This window comes from Alligator mississippiensis, chromosome 2 (assembly GCF_030867095.1).
Source record: "Alligator mississippiensis isolate rAllMis1 chromosome 2, rAllMis1, whole genome shotgun sequence".
In the NCBI taxonomy this organism is placed as follows: domain Eukaryota; kingdom Metazoa; phylum Chordata; order Crocodylia; family Alligatoridae; genus Alligator; species Alligator mississippiensis.
The window spans coordinates 34,814,661-34,832,258 of NC_081825.1; the positions used below are offsets into that span (position 1 = coordinate 34,814,661).

Consider the following 17,598-nt stretch of genomic DNA (forward strand, 5'->3'; position numbering starts at 1 on the left):
AGACTCAATCAATTGAGTCTACTGCAATGTGCTAATTAGCATGCTCCAGCAACCTCAATGTCTCATGTAGTCAGTGTCCCCACACTTCAAAATGGTGGCAGGGGCACTTTAACTAAAGCTCGCCATTCTGAAGTGCAGGATGCTGCATATATGAGATAGTGCAGGCACTTTAATTAGAGTGCCCCCACCTTCCACCCCTGGAGCCATGTATAAAGATGTCTAGGATGTCTAAAGCCAACACCAAAGAATAGCTTATACTTACTGGCTGGCATTGCACCACCTGACATCAGAGGAAAGGTAGTGATTCAAAAAGAAAATCATGGCAGTTGGAAGACCCCAGGCATCCACTCTATGGTCACACAGAAATAAACAAATGGCTCAAAGTGTGAAAGAGTTTTGTGACCAGTGTTGCACCCTTGGACATGAGGGCTGACAGGGCATGACTGAGGTTATGGAAGGAAAGATTACATGCAATCAGATGGCCTGAAGTGGACCTGGATCCCCAGGAGGATCTTTCCAGAGACTGGTCAACATAGTGATGCCTGAACTGCCTGCATATGCAAACTGGAAGATCCAAAAAAAAATCATCCCATGATCCAATGGGGCTCCTCTAATGACATGAATACGTGCGACTGCAGTGAAGTGCAGACCATGGAGCACCTGCTCGTTTGCAGACTCCTAGGTGAGACCTGTATGAAGGAGGACCTCGCTGCAGCAATAGAAAGAGCCATTGCTTGTGCAAGATTCTGGAAAAACATCTAGTTTATAACAAGGACAAGAGGAGGAGAAGAAGAAATATTTGCTAATCTGCTCTTAAAAATTTCAAAGATAAAGTTACCTCTTTAGGTAATCTATTCCAGTGCTTAACCACCCTCATAGTTAAAAAAAAAAAAAAAAAAAAAAAAAAAGTCTTTTACCACTCCACCTAAACTTCTCTTGCTACGATTTAGACTGTTACTTCTTGTCCTGTCTCCTGTGGACAAAGACAACAGTGTATTACCATCCTGTTTATAACAACCCTTCATGTATCTAGTAATGGAGCATAGGCATGCTGGTCTAAGAGGTCTGCTCCAATTGCCAAGAGTAAGACCTCTAGGAAGAAATGCAACATACAACAGATGAGAAGACAGGCAGCACTTCATGTGAACACTTCACTGAGAAGACAATAGACTTTATATACAGCTAGCATGTAACAATATTTGTTGCTGCAAAAACTGTTTAGGAGGAGGAGGGACAATTTAGATAATATTGTCTAATATTGTCAAATTCCTTTGCACTCTGTACTTGGGTTTTCACAAGGAAAAGGGGAAGAGAATTGCATAGTGCAGTCAAGGCTGAAATATTTATAAGTGTCATTGCCTGCCCCTCTCCATCTCTGCCTACCCTTGGGGTATGCCCCTTGGACCTTCCTTGTTTATTCTCTCCCGTATACATCAGCAGTAGAATTTCTCCCAGAAGCTAGATTAAAGTTCCTCTCTTAAAATGATATCTGGATTCATATTAAAAACTCCAAGCAGATCTCCTTGATCTCCCCCTTGAAAGCTGTTCTAATGTTTTATTACTCTCCTAGTTTAGGATTTTTCACCTTATTTCAAGGTTGGATTTGTCTAACTTTAAATTAAAGCTACTGGATTTTTTTTGTTTTGTTATCAAGATAGAAAAATCCCCCCACCAGATCTCTTTTCTATGTGTAAGCTCTAATAAACAAGGATCAAATCACCTCAACACTTTTTTTTTTTGATAGACTGAATATGTTGAACTTTTTAAAGCATCATATAGTAGGGTTTGTTTTCTAGCCTCTGGATACTTTTTGTGGTCCTATTTTGAACTTAGTTAGGTATTTCCATATCTACCTTGAAGTGTGGACACTAGAAAAAGGCTTCTGGCACTGGTCTCACCAATGCTGTGCACAGAAACAAGGCAATTTCTTTACTTTCCTTGATTTTTCTCTTTTTTCTGAATCTAGGGTTTGCATTAGCCCTTGTTGCTACAGCATTTCACTGACCATTTATGTTGAGGCAAATATGAAGATCCTGAAGTCCTTCTCTGACTCACTGATTTCAGAACAATCTCTCATCCTGTAAATTTAACCTGCATCCTTGATTCCCAGATGTACTTCCTTGCATTTGCTTGTATTAACACACATTTTGCTTAACTGTGAACGTTTAACCTTGCAAGTAATTTTTCTCTAATAGCATCCAGGCCTCTTCCTTATTTAGTACCCCACTAATCTTTGTGTAATCAGTAAGTCTTAGCAGCAGATATTTGTCCAGATTGTTGATACAAATATTAAATAGTGCTGGACCAGGAACTGATCTTTGGAAACTAGAAACAGCTTGGGTCACTGACATCTCAATTTTCATTAATGACTACGTTTTGATACTTGTCAGTGAGCCAGTTTTCAATTCATGCAATGGGTGCCCTGTTTATTCCATATAATAAAAGCTTTTAATAAGTGCCAAGTGGCACTAAGTAAAGTGTCTCATAGAAATACAAACATATTATATCAGCACAATGGCTTTCATCAACCAAACCTGCAAAACTGCAGAAAAGGGACAACAGATTTGTTTGACAAGGCCTATAATTCTGTAATGGCATTTGATATATTCACATACAAACTACCTGCATACTTCCTAGGTTAGAAATGGCTTGTAGGTGAATTGTGTCAACATGGAATCAAGTGCAGACTGCAAAAAGGGAATAAATTGCTCAAATTGTTGGCCTATGTTGAGTTTTGTGCTACTTTGACTGCGCAGTTATGGGTACCTGAGCTATCTTTATAGAATATTATCAGCTCTCTCTTCTGTGACCACAGTGTAGGGATACCTTAATTATTTGTTGACAGTCTCAAATGAACTGTTTCATTATTTTGCCTGAGACTGATGTCAGGCTAACCCATCTATAGTTCCCTGGTTTTCTCTTTTACTCCTATTGGATGTAAACGTCTTCTAAAGTTTGATTAAAATTTACATTGGTGGTTTAGAGAGATCCTCTTTATATTCAACTGAGGGGGGTGTCACAAAAAATAGCTGCCCTCTGCAGCTGCACACCACCGCTGCTGGCAGCCCAGCAGCTGGTGTTGCCTTGTGTGCCCCTGTTGCCCAGGGTATGGAGCTGCCCTGCTATGCCTCAGCTCTGAGATGTCAGTTATGCAGGCCTAGTGATTTGAAAATGTTTAATTCTAGCTGAGGTTCCCTCTCATTCTCTTTTGTCGCAGATGGTGAACTTAATATTTCATCCATAAGATGTTATGGGGTGTAAATATCCTTTTATTTCATTCCAACTGTAGGATACAAATATCTTGAACATTTTCATATTGGGTAGACTCTCCCTCTGCCTGAAGAAGGATGTTTGTACCTGAAAGCTTGCAAAGAAGAAAACTTCCAACTGTGTAGTTGGTCTAATAAAAGATATCACATTTACGCAAAGAACTTTGTCTGCCTATTGAACATTTTCATGTCACTGTTCACAATTTTGTCATCTGCATCAAACCACTGACTTAGAACTAGAGTGTTTTTTGTTTTTGTTGTTTAAAAATGCTTATCAACCAGGTTGAAGTCAGTCATGGAGCGATGTTTATGGAACTGTTTCTCTAGTGAGATTAAACGTTCAGTAACAGATGCCAAGATGGTTCCCCATCTTCAGTTCGACTAGTTAGCACTTAAATCCTTAAGCATTTAAGATCCTGTGTTTCTTAATCATCTCCAGTTCCTCTGACCCTTACAGTGGGACTACTGAGGGTTTAGCTAATCCTGTTTAAAGCATAAACTACATAGATTTACAATTTTTAGTGCGTTTTCCAAGCAAGAATTTCCTTGATATGTCTTCTTGTAGAATTACAACTTCAAGTAACTGTGGCCAAGAGCTGCGAAAATTCCAAAATAAAAAATAGAGTAAAAATTGAGTAATTAATATATTTATTTTTATTCTTGCAAGTATTTATGTGGTGTCTTTCACAGTAGTATCTCATTACATTGTAGTTGATTTGGATTGGAGCAATTAAAATAGTTCACATGATGGAAGAATATGAGGCATAATTAGCTTTCATTTATTGCTTGCTTGGGTTGAGAAGAGGTGCATTTTATTTATAAATCAAAATAAATAATTGAAAATAAAATGGGTGTGTAGATTACTTTTAGACACAGGCCATGCATCTTGATTGTGTGTTATACTTGCCAAAGCATGGCTGTTTCACTAAAATCAAATTAATAGCTGAAACAATGCAGGTAAAAAAAGATTTAAAACAGATGTGTGGGGGGTCTTTTGTTATTTTATCATGTGTACTCAGCATGTAATATGTCAGAAAGGAGAACGGTGGGCAATATCCACTTTTAGTAAAATAAACAAATAAAAGTTCCTGTGTTCCATGAGATCATTTTTGGCTTCTTATTTGTGCATTTTGGCAGGGGGCAAGAGGTAAAGAAAGAAAAAGGACTCTGTATTCCTGCAGATTATGCTAGTTGACAGAAAGTGTTCTCAAAAGTACTAATTCAAAATAGAAAAGTACCAAATTCTTATTCACAATGTCTATTTTTTGAATGAGTTCTATAAATAAATAGGACAAATTCTCCTCACATGAATGCAAGGTTTACATCACTGTAACTCCATTGACTTCATAGAGATTTCTCTTAATTAACATGGGCTAAGGAGAGAGTAGGTTTCGTATGTATTTATTCTGTATTAAGTAACGCATGATATATGTAAATCCAGGTATAGTTAAATACATGTAAATCCAGATATATTTAAAACTAATGAACAAATAGTGACTGGATGGACACAAACTTTGGGGCACCGCCACCCAAATGACTCCTTCCACCCCCAAAGAGTCTAGCAGAATGCTGCTACTGTAGCAGCAACAACCAGCGTGTGTAGACCATGCCATGGCAGCAGCATCTGAGGTCTGTTTTTGAGTCCCTGGAGTAATTAAGAGTCCCCCCCACCCATTCTCTAGGTGCTTTCAATATCCTCCCCCCTGGAGCTCAGCAGCACTTCCTCTCTCTCTCACTCTCCCTTGAGGTTTGCTCAGTGTAGCTGTGTGTTACTCCTCTACAAAGGAGAGGGGTAAGAAACTTTTGCACCCAGTGGCTTAATCTGCTAAAGAAAAATGTAGGCACAAAACCTTCATTAATATCTCTGTTAAAGATCACTTTACTGATGCATGGGCAGTCACTGCAGAATGTGAGATACTCCATCAATACAGTTCTTCATGCTTATTCCGAAAAGCAGAATTGTCATATATAGAACTGATCTCAGTACCCATTGGTGTGCCCTAGAGTAGCTCCACTAACTTTGGTGGTTTCATTAGTCACTGAAATCTGGCCAGATAGCTTTCTTCTGACAATGGGCAGTGGAGCATAGCTAGTGACTGGTGCTTTATGCTTCCTGCGAGCATGAGGTGTTCCCTTTAAAGAAGAGAAAATAGAATTTGCAGGTACTGCAGGAAATCCTGCAGAATTTCAAGGACCCCACATTAACAATCTAAGAGTTGCTATTTAAAATTCTCAGTCTTGGATATCTAAAGCTAAATATTGAAATCCATATTTAGGCATCTAAAAAATTAAGTGTCCTGATTTTTACTGGTTCTACCTTGAGTGTCCAGCTCTTTTAATTTGCCCACTTATGTTTGAGAACTTTTATTGATGTGGCTATCTAATTTTGGCATCCGTATTTGAAAAGCAGACCAGCATACTTTTGCATTGACAAGATTATATTGCCAATTAGGCTTTTGCACCCTCTACTTTGAATTTTAGTAAGCATCCTTTGGCTAGTGCATTGGAACCAGGACATCAGTGTACTAACTAAAAAAACTCAGGAAGTGTTGTTGGTTGGAGTCTGTTAAAAGGCCATTGACGTAACCAAGGACAAGATGAAATTAACTACTGCTTAAACAGCTCTCTGCAATAAGTAGAAAGAAAAATATGGTGTTATGCAAGAATTTAGTTTAAACCATGCTGGATGTCTGAGGCAACCAAAAGTACTGGTTAGAAATCATTAGTTTTTAAAAGCTATTAATGTTTTCTAACACAAGATATTGCACCCACTATAAGAGAAATCCCTTTGGACCTTATTATGGTTAATACAGAGGAATTAATCATTGGAGTGCAAGTTAGTACTTGTTTAGGAACCTGTGATAACATGATTCACAAATGACAGACCTTACCTGTAAAATATATATATTAGGCCTTGACTACACAGTACAGATATTATGCAATTACCTAGTTAATAGCGCAATTACCGCAGGACCAGTTACACATGCAAAGTACTTACCACAAGATAAAATGCTTCAAAGTTTGACCTTGAAAATATGAATATGAAACTAACTTTATAGTTGGTTGCTATCAAGCTTTATTTTGTATGTGTAGAAGGGTCTCTCCTGTGACTGGGAGCCCTGTCACCTGACAGGGCTCCCAGCCACAGGGGTGTGCCATGCCCAACATGAAATTCCCAAGCCCTGGGGACTGTAGCTGCTGTGGTCCCCTAGGTTTGGGGGTGCGTGAAATCCTTGAGCCCTGGGGATCATGGCTGCCATGACCTCCAAGGCTTAGGCGGGTGTAAAATGAACGAACCCTGGGGATTGCAGTTGCTGTGATCCCCTAGGTTCAGGGGTGCTTGAAACCCCTGGGTCTGGGGGATTGCGGCAGCTGCGATTCCCAAGGCTCAGGGATGTGTGAAACCCCTGGGCCCACATATGCAGTTTGGGCCAAGAATCCCCACACCTGATGGGATCCATGCACGTGGTGCAGTTGGGCCTGAGCCCCATCAGGCACAGGACTCTTGATCCTCGCTGTGCATGGCCTTTGTGGCTGGGAGCCTGCTTCTTGTTAATGCAGGGAGAGCCCAGGATTGGGCCCCCCTATACCATCAATAAGGTGCAATAGGATTGAATATACAGTCACACAATTGCACCTCCTGCCATGCATGTGTGACATGGCAGGAGGCACAATTATGTGGATCACATATTATATCATGGGCAACTGGTGCCACCTTAGTCAGGGGGGCACATGCCCCCCCAGTGACCAGTCAGTGACTGGGGGGTATCCCCTCACAGCCAATCTTGCCAACCAGGGGGTGGCCCCCCTATGGCCAATCTCACCAACCCGGGCGGGGGTGGGGGGGGCGTTTCCCTCGCAGCCAATCACACCGACCAGGAAGCGGCTGTGGCACTCCCAGTAGTGGCCATGGTGCTTCATCAGGTGCTCCCACTCCCCAGCTGGCACTCACGGGTGGGGGCACTGGTGCTTCTGCTGGCCCCCCCTGCCCATCACTTAAGTGGGGAGTGCAGCCTGTTGGGGGATGCACCAGTGCTCTCAGGGGTTGTACATGCACTCCCGTACACCCCTATGCGTCACCACTGTACTAGATCCAATCACATCTTTGCTTGCATGTATAGCGGGGGTCTTACACACACACACACACACACACACATGTTGGCTGTCTGGGAAACCAAGAAGAGCAGATATGTAGGGTCAGAAGGACACCAAGCCAGAGGGAAGTTGGCTCAGTGAGATGGAAGATACTCTGGAAGGGCGGGCAACATAGTAGGCTGCTTGCTCCTAATAAGGCAGAAATGTATTCATTTTATCCAAATGATTAGAAATACAAGGTGCAGTGGGTCAAGTTCAAGGTAAGGCTGGGTAATGTCTAACCTCTGGTCTGGTTCTTAGTGGTCCTTGTTAGGATGCAGGAGACACAGAGTCAAACCCTCTCTGGGTTATGGGTGCCTATAACCTAAGACACCTGTCACCTCGGTGAATACTGTAAGCAGTAGGATGTACGGCTGAAGTGCAGGAGGTTCCTCCTTACTGCTTTTTGAAGGGACATATTCAGGGTAATTCTATCTTGCCACAAGTAGAAACAGAAGCCTCAGTTACACAGCTATGTATATGGCACTTAAGTGCATGAAGGGTAAATAGGATAAAGCTTCCAGGGGAAAAAAAGCTAGATGGCATCTTTTTCTCTCATGGTGACTTTCCAGAAGATACAATCACTGACAATTGCTCATAGGAATCTGAACTGAATTGAACAGGGCAGTTTGTTAGCTCTGAATTCCAGGGTTTTGGGGGTTCAATGTGATTACAGGCATGCTAATTCCGGGCCTGACCATGGGTGAAGAAAGCAGCTTATGCAGGGTGCAATACAGATTGCTAAGAGAATTATTTGGAACCTACCTTATCCTAGGATTGAATATCTTAACTCTTTTGAGTTTTAGGAGATCTTTAAAAACCAATGCATTTGCCCATGAGAGAGAAAAATATGTCTACTCTTTGTAAGGCATCAGGGTTTTTTTTGGAGGTTGAAAGTGGTTTATATTATGACTGGTCATTTTAGTTATGGTGTGGGGCAATTATTAGCTTTTATTTGACTGGATTATTTTGGACTGTGTTTTATAGGAAACGTACTTACAGCTCTGGAAACATGATTGTGGCAGAGCACAGGGTGCTCCTGCCACTTTAAGGGCCTGGAGCTGGCAGCCTCCAGGTGCCTGATTGCGGCAGCCATTTTGAGGCTTATATAAACCAGGCAGTTTGGCTGCAGGAGGTCAGGTAGCAACATTGCTTGGTCTTAGGGTTGCTGTGAATGACCTGGAGGTAAGGGGGAGCTGCAAGGGGTTGGTAGGAGGCTCCTGGTCCTGGGCATGACCTGAAACTGCACCCTGTCAGGAGTGGGTGGTCTGGTGGGGCTCTCAGTGGCGCGGGAGCCCCCAGGAAATGCCAGGCCAGTTACTACCCTGGTGAAAGGCGGGTCGGGGCGCCTTAACCCCTAGCTCCCACCACCACCGGGTGGGTGACCCCTGAGTGCTATGAGGGCCGAGAGGGCCAGTGTTGCGAGGGGCCCAGAGAGGGCGGACCCTGAGAGTGGCAGTGATGTGGGCGAGGTGCTGCAGTGGCTCCTAGGAGGAAGGGAGTAGTGGCACAGTGAGGCCCAGAGTTAGTGAGTGGCTAGAGAGACCCAGCCCGAAGGGGAGAGTCCACTCGACTGGCCCGTGCTGGGGCCAGGACCAGTGAGGGTCAAAAGGGCCGGGGGCCCACTGTGAGGGACGCCCAAGAGCTGGGGGCCTGGGGTCCCGACTGGCCTTGAGGTGGGCCAGGGCCAGGGAGCCGAAGGTTCTGGGGGAACCACACCTGAGAGGGGAACAAGGCTTCGGGGGGGTGAGGTAGCCCAGTTGATGGCGGAGTGGCCGCCTGAGTAGCGAAGATCATAGTGGGGTCTTACATGGAAGATTCTGGGGCCCAGTGTGGGGCCGGTGAGGAAGAACACCGTGATGCCATCTGCGAGGCTTGGGCTGCGGTATTAGGGGAGGTTGGAGCCGCAGAGCGCCCCTTGGCATCGGGGCATTACAATGGGTAGCCTCCCGCTTAATTAACATCTCAATTGAACTCATTATCATCAAAGGCGTGGCGGGCGAGATAGGCGGGCGGTTGCCCAGAGACAGGTGGGCGGGCCATGGAGAGCTCTGCCCTGAGTAGGCCTGATGTCACGGTGACGGGCAGGCGGGCCACAGAGTTTGGACCCAGGAGACCCCCTGTCACAATGTTTTTAAGAAATCAGCTGTACAAGTGTCTGCATGCATGCACTAAATCAGCTAGCTTGGTACTGGAAACAGTCTCGTTTCAGCAGACATGTCACTCAAGTGCAAAGGTATTTATACTGCTAGAGCCTCAGTAACAGGACAATCATTCAGAGAGGTGTCTAACATCTATTGTAGATATCTACTGAAGTCATTCCTTTGGGATCTGATAATTTGAATGAATCAGATGGCAAAAATCTTCCATATGACCAGTTCTAGAGGAACTGTAAAGCTGATGTTTTGTGCAAATCTACAGTAAAAGGATAAATGCTATTTCTTGTTATTTTCACAGGAAAAGTGTGTGGGCGATTTGTGTCATTTCTTGAAAATGCACCAAGAAAGCAAGTAGGAGAGGATCGTGGAAGGTTTTACATAAAGCAAAGCAGAGAGAAAGAGAGGCTGGGGGGAGGTGATCAAGTAGTCTTAATATTAATACTGTGTTCTTATTCTAATACAGCTGATCAGTGTTAAAACAACATGGCTCTTTCCATGAACTTTTTATCTGTTATGATGGTGACCATTTTGGCTCTTTACTTCACAGTTGTTTCTATGCAGAAATGTGGGACTTTGTATTTAGAGCAGAATCCTTTGAATACAGGCCCATAAACTTCATAACAAGAAGGTGCTGTGTCAAAAACTTTGAACCTGTTGACTTCAGTGGGGTTATACTGACTTACATCCACAGAGGGTTTGGCTCAGGTTCTTAAAAATAAATAAATAACTACATCTATTGTATGACTTCATTTTTGTTATCTCATTATCTAGTATTTCATCTAAAATTACAAAATAGTCTATGCTATTATGCAGCTTCTCTTCACTAAAGTGTTCATTTTAAAAATAGTAGAGTTCAGGAGGAAAGTGGGTATTGCTGTCGTACCATTTACAAAATGCGGATTGCTTTATTCTCTAGAGTAACATGAATTTATGCAAAGGACTTTCCTCTCTAAAAGCATTTTAATTTCTGTGACAAATGCTTACATACATTTTTCTCTTGGATGTCAGCTACTATAATTGAGAAGAGCATGGGGTTTACAGTTATAAAGTCTGCATATTTCAATCTAAAGTACTTCTCTTGAGGCTTGTACTAGAGTTTAGGTTCATATTTGTGAAGCACTTCACAGGTAACAAGCTGCCATTCCTATCCTTTGAAGAAGTTAATAATACAGCTACTCTAGAAACTTGGTGTGAAATACAAACCTTTAAGAAATACACCAAATAGTCACAGAAGAAACTGAAATCTTTTACTTTGAATAACATATGTATACTTTTTTCATGTTGACAGCACTATTCTAACTTGTTTATCCCTTCTGCCCACTTCCATAACACTTTAAGAAAAGTACCAAAATGACATTAAGTCCAGACAAGTATAAGTTAAAGGGGTTGTTATCTCTGGGGTAAAGTTCTTCTACCTGGTGCCCAAGGTCTCTCAGTAGAAGTCTTTTCACACACACACAGCCCATGCTATCCATGAGCTATAGCGAGCATCTCTAAGGATTCAGATTTCTTCTAAAAGATTCACATGGTTCATGCTGGCTGGAGAAGTATTATTCCCTCCAGTGCATTAAGGTCATACAGTAGACCTGCAGCAGAGTAAAACGCTTCACAGAAATATGCAAAGTTATTGAATTATATCTTTTACATAAATCTTGTCTAATGATTTATTATTTTGCCAAGAATGACATATTAGAACTTTGTCTACATATATTTGATGCTCACTGCACTCATTTTACACTCATTATAAAATGCCTTCTCACTGCAAGCTATGATAATAAAGTCAGAAAGCATTGAAAAATACAGTGTAGATTATGTAGGAAGTTTAATGACTCTCAGAGTGACTGTGGATTTTGGCTTCAGAGCAAAGGTCCTCTGCTCTAAGTGGATTTATATATTAGTAAGTTGTCACCTCAGTTCCTGGTATATATGACTGCAAACCTCTCCTCAGGATTTATAGGACTGTACCAGGAGGAGTACTATGGGCTTTGGATGAGCAGGAAGAATTGAGTGATGGGCCAGTCCAACCCTCATAAGCAATGGGAAGCTGCAGGTTCCATAAGAATCACAAAAGAATAAGAGGTATGTCTATATTGCTATTTAGAGTGAATCCTGAGGCTTATCTAGGCAATGCGGATTGTCTGTGTCTTACTTTCAGTAGACCCCTTCTGGGAATCAGATTGTTTACTGGTAGTCCTTTCTGTCCTTGACCCTAATCACAGGCAATGGAGGCAAGGAAGTTGTGGGACTGCTGGTGGTGGATGTCCTCTGCTTGTGGCTTGTATTGCCTGGGTAAGTTCTGAACATACTGCAGGGAGGAGCAGACTGAGAGCAGCCTCAAACTCTGAAGGTCAGCAGATATTTTTGGAGGTGGGCTGAGCTGCTCCTAGGTGTTGTGGTAAGGGGTTTTCAGTGTGAGGGATCAGTTTGTGTGGGCAGTTATAAGGAGATGTATAGAGGGCTTTACTGAAGTCAAACTACTAATATACTTGATCTTGGGTAAGTGCTTAAGTTCTTTGCTGTATTGGGGCAAGCATGCTCAGCACTTTGCATTACTGAACTTTTATACTGCTGAAATCAACTTCTGTTAAGGCAATAGGAAGATTTCCCTTGACTTCCGTGAGTGTGGGTTGAGGACCTATGAAAAGAAATGTAAACAGCAGCTTTTAGAATTGCAATTAAGCCCTCTTAATTACCCCAGAGGGCAGGGCAGTACAAGATGGCATTGCCGGGGGAGCTGAGAGTCAGCCTGGGGCTACATGGGTGCATAGTTCAGTGGTGGGGGGTAGCACCCATGCAGACATGTGGTGCAGTGGTGGGGAGGGATGTGGTGCACAGTAAAGTGGTTGGGTAGGGCCTCCCATGTGGTGGAGCAGGGGGGCATGGATGCAAGGTGCAATGGAAAGCAAGGGGAAAGGGGAGTGCCAGTATGGTACAATGAGAAGGGGTGTCTGTGGCATGTGACTGCGGGGAAAGGGAGGACATGGTTCACCCTGGTGTGGCCCACAGGTGTTTGGCCCCTGCTGGTGCAATCTGTAGGGCATTCGGTTCCCATCCACTCAGAAACTGGACAGCCCTGAGTTAGTCTAAAGGTGGCACACTACCTAGCCACTTTGACTTCTGACTAATATGGCTAACTACCTCTCTCCATTTATGTGTGTAACAGGCTTACCTTTTGGAGCTTGGGTTGACTCCCAGGCTCAAGAGTCTGCTGTTTGATTGGTGGAGCCCATCCACCAATCTGGAGGCAGCAAGAGGAGTGAAGCCAATCCTGAGGGAAGGGGGAGAGGAGCTCCACAAACCTGATTGTAGACTGCAATGCTGTCAAGTCCGGAAGACTTCAGGGGTGAAGCCCTGACAAATATATAAAGAGCAGCATGCCTGGCACAAGGGGAGATGCAGTGAGGGACTTAAGAAGAGTGGAGCCAAGAAAAGCTAAGGAGCTCCTCCCCAGCAGGCAATAGGCCCCAGGCTTCTGAAGCTGCCACTAGAGGAGCAGCCTTGGGAGCGGTGCAAAACCATTTGGGCTGTTGACGGCACATGGGGTCAGTGTACAGAGACATGGCCCTGGGAGCAGTGTGAGACTGGTCGGGCCCATGTAGGTGCGCATTTCAGCTCATGGAGCCCAGGCTTTGGGAACCACAAGTCACGGCTTGAGTCTGCAACCCCAGAGGACCAGTGGGTCACCCACTGCACACAGTGTTGCATGGTATCCCAAACCCTGGAGCAGTGCCAGGCCGCTTAGGTTTGCAACCACTTTCCCAGCATGAGGCTGAGGACCCAGAGGCACCAGCTGGGTGCAACAGGAGCCTAGAGTTCTGGGTTTCGGGACCTGCATGCAGCAGCCTGAGCCCCAGTGAAAGGGCAGAAGGCAAGGTCCAGGTTTCAGAGCCTGCACTAGGCGGCCTGAGCCCCAGTGGACGGCAGAAGGTGAGAGTGGGCATTAGGACCCGCTCGAGGAGGTCCAGGCCCTGACAGAGGACCGGAAGGGTAGGGACCAGGGCGGCACAACAGAGTACCTGTGACTTCAGGAGATCCCTCCTAGGTGGATCATTGGGCTTGTGAGTACCTGGGGAATGGGTGCCCCCTTTTTCCCTCCAATGGGAACAGGGGAGGTGCCAGGTTCTCCACCCTGAGGGAATGCTGAAGGGTCTCGCCCAATAGAGCGTGTGGAAAAGGGAGGGAAGACTTGTGCCTCCTGTGGAACCAGTTATATTTAGAGACAGTTTTTAGTGTGTGTGTGTGTGTGTGTGTGTGTGTGTGTGCGCACACACACACACACACCAGTGTTGTAATGCTATTAAGATGATTTGGGCTGGCTTGTTTAGTTGATGTGTGAATGTATTGATAGATACTTGTGTTCATTTGTTTAAATGTTAAGTGTATTTATCTGTGGTTATCGTGTATATGCGTTTCTTTTATGATCCTTATCAATTTGTAAAAATTCTTATTGTATTGTATATTAATAGCTATTTTATTATTGGGTAAACAATAATAAATCTATATATAGTTAAAAGTTTGTATTTGCCTGGCTCTATAGAGGAAAGAGGTAATTATCTTCCAATGACACATCCCTCTCATAGCACTCTTGCCTAAGCACCCATCCCTTCCAACTGAGGACAGGGCACACCCCAAGGGTGTACCCGGGCTACATGTGCCTAAAGAAAAGGTGAAAGCAGATACTTAGGTTCCAGTTTGCAAAAGTATTAAGTCCTCACTCTCATTGATTCCAGTGGGAGTCAGGACCTGTTGGCATTTACAAAAATCACAGGAGATTAGATGTTTCAGCAAGTCATGCATCTAACCCCTGTTGAAATGAGTAGTACCAGTATATTGGAACTTGAATTCACAAGGTGCTTTTGTAAATTCCACTACATGCATATCCTGAAATTTTTTAGACTCCTAAAAAACTTTGTAAATCTGCCCTTTAGCTTCTCTGCACTTCAGTTCATCTTTAAAATAGGGATAATCAAACTGATTTCCCTTGCTTGGCTGTTGAGAGAGATTGTGAAGCTCTCAGATACTACGGTCAGATACCTTGGCCATGAAAGGACCCAAGATAGATCGTGCACCGGATAACTGTAACTTCAGTCCTTTCCCAGTATTCTGTATCTGTTTCAATTAGTTTCACCGTTTCAGAAAGAGTGAACTGATTATTGTTTTCAGAGCCATGAAGCAACAAGGTTGGAGCTTTTGTTTGGCTTCTAGGTTAAAAAGAAAATATTATTGTAACCTTCATTGACTGGAGAGCACTTATAACAGAAAAAATATTCTTCTTTGTAAATGCTTTTAGAATGCAGTCTTTTAAACAAAGAGACTAAAGAACTGTGTGTGGAGAAAGGAGAACAGTGAGTACAAGGGAAAGCTGGAATGTTCTGTACTCTTTTATGTGACAATATAACGGACCTTGACATGTGGTTTGGTATTTTAATATGGAATACATTTTTTTTTTTTTTTTTGAATTATGCATTTGAAGTGAGGCTGGGTGGGAAATGAATGTTCTTGTCCTATAAATATTTTTAGGGTATGAAGAAGTGTTTTTTGTCCTGAATCAGAATGAAAAAGCAAAACTTGGAAAATTTTGCAATTAGAAAATCTGAAAAATATTCAGTGATATTTTTGAAATACTGAAAAATATTTTAGTAATATTGCCAGGGGAGCTGAGGGTCAGCCTGGGTGCTGTTGTTGGGTTGTTGCTTTTCTCTGGGCTGACCCTGGCTCTTTTCTGGGCTGACCCTGGCAGCTGGACAGGCAGGCTGACCCTTCTCTGCCTACTCCCTGGGGAAGACAGCATGGGCACCCACAAATAAGCAGGAGGGAGCAGTAAGCAGGGATCTGGGGTGCTTCCATGGGGGGACAGTAGGCCTTATCTGGCCAGTGGGGAAGGGGGAGGTGTGTGGGGTGTGGCTATACTTTAGTATAACATGAACTGAGTAACATGAATCAGAGATAATCCTGCCCTGGAGTGGCATAACTTTGAGCCGCATAAGGAGTGCTTAAAACTAGTTTCAGGTGTTAATGTGCAGACAATTCAGGTGTTAAGAGGTCCAGGAGCTGTCCAAAATTACTGTGTAACAAGGTCCATAGATGCATACTTGGTTTTTTGTTTTTTTTTTCCTTGTATAAGGTCATACAGGATTCAAATAATTTCAGTTGGGGTGCAGATTGTGTACCTACTCCTTTTCTACACTGGTGTAAATGTAGTATGTTTCCAAGCCTATAAATGAAGAGAAACCCTATAAATGAAGTCAGGAAACAAAAGTATTCTTAGAAATACTTTCGTAATTGGAGAAGATACTAGGATCTCAAAGACGCAGAACACAGTTATTACAAAATGTAAAGTGTCAAAAAGTGTGTACTTGGTTTGGCTGCTTAAATCCTGTGACCATTAAATATATTCTGATAAAAAGGGATGCTTCAGGAGATCTTAACAATACCATGTCAGAAGATTACCTTCCCATTCCAGAAAAATGTAGTTGTGTGTGGGCTGGGTCGGACCCGGGCCCTCTGTCCCACTGCACGCGGGCTGTGGCCGGCAGCCCGGGCACGCCGGGTCGGAGAGGGCGGGTGCTGAGCTAGAATTGGGCACAGACACCCAACGGTTGATTTTAAGATTGTTTACTTACACCAAGATGGTCGCGGTGCAGGCTGGAAAACTTGCTTGAGTTGCGGTTACAAACAGAAAACATGAACACTCGTGTGGAGTTTGCTAGGCTCCACGCAGACAGAACTCTGGATGTCTAGGACAAGCGCGCCTCAAAATAGAAAACTCGTCGATATGTCTTATAGAAAGTTACCGCTCGAAGACGGGAAGAGGTGGGCGGTGGATCAGGCCGCCAAACTCCTCTGAGTAACACGCAGGGCTTCGATGACCCTGCCGCGCACCCAGAGTCCCCACGAGTTGGATGTGGAGTCCTATTCAGCCTGGGCAGAAACTGCTCAAGCCTCTTATACGGCTAGCAGGCCAATTGCTAGCCGCCACGTGGGAATAATTTAGCACTAGCCAATAGCGGGACACTAATTTGCATACGAAGAGCAGGAACTCTTTGCACTGTGCATTTCTGTGTTGCAAAGAAAATGCACCCTGCAAAGACAGCTGCAAAGTGGCGGGAACTCTCTCCTTTGCACGCGGGTTCTCTGTGCAGCAGAACTCCACCGTGCAATGAAGCTGTAAACCCACGGGGATAATTCTAGTGCCGAAGCGCGCACAAAAAAATCAGACCTTTGGGTCACGACAAGTTGAAGCATTTATAGATGTGAATCTTGCTTACTCACACTTTACTCATCTCCACATTTTAACAGTGTCTCAGAAAAGTCAGAACTTTCCCACCCTCCAGCCAGTCTCTAATAGCAAATGTTGTGCTGCAATTAGGTCTTATTTCACTGAGAATTTATTACTTATAAAATTATATGGCAATACTGTTATTGGAATACTACTGAGTAACTAAATCTAAAATAAATAATTCTCAAGGTCCACTCTGAGATGCCTAATCATTTTTTTTTTTTTTTTTTTTTTTTCCTGTACTTTCAATAAAGCTTGCTTATTCAGAGATCAGTTTTGCTGTTTTCTCCTGCAATCCCTGGGCCAATGTAACAATTGATACATAACACTCTTAAAGGTATCCATACATCTTCCCCCTTTACATGTAACATCCCCATGTAATTCTAAAATTGGCAGTTTAGTTCAACCCATAGTTAAAGCACATTATAACAGGTATGTATTAGTCTTTGTATTTGCTTTCTAAGTCTAAATTATCTTCTCATTTTCTCTGCATTCTCAATCCTTATTGGTTCAGATCTTGTTTGTTTTCATAGTTTTATAGTTTCATAGTTGGTAGGGTTGGAAGGGACCTGAGCAGATCATCAAGTCCGATTCCCTGCCATGGCAGGAAAGAGTACTGGGGTAAAATGGCCCCAGCAAGGTGTTTGTCTAACCTCCTCTTAAAGACCCCCAGGGTAGGAGCCAGCACCACTTCGCTTGGAAGTTGCTTCCAGGTCCTAGCTGCCCTGACTGTGAAGTAGTGCCTCCTGATGTGTAG

At 43.5% G+C, this 17,598-nt stretch overlaps 1 long non-coding RNA gene across 3 annotated transcripts; it reads left to right on the forward strand.

Annotated features, from left to right (window-relative positions):
- The first annotated feature begins 8,435 nt into the window (after positions 1-8,435).
- On the forward strand, positions 8,436-14,068 carry LOC109281308 (uncharacterized). 3 transcript variants are annotated; one of them, XR_009459735.1, is made up of 4 exons: positions 8,436-8,588; positions 11,511-11,641; positions 11,782-11,851; positions 12,726-14,067. It is a non-coding gene; the product is annotated as an uncharacterized LOC109281308 (long non-coding RNA). The 3 variants fall into 3 exon arrangements; XR_009459736.1 differs by lacking the exon at positions 8,436-8,588 and having other exon boundaries at positions 8,595-11,641; positions 11,782-11,909; positions 12,726-14,068; XR_009459734.1 differs by lacking the exon at positions 8,436-8,588 and having other exon boundaries at positions 8,595-11,641.
- Positions 14,069-17,598: the final 3,530 nt, after the last annotated feature.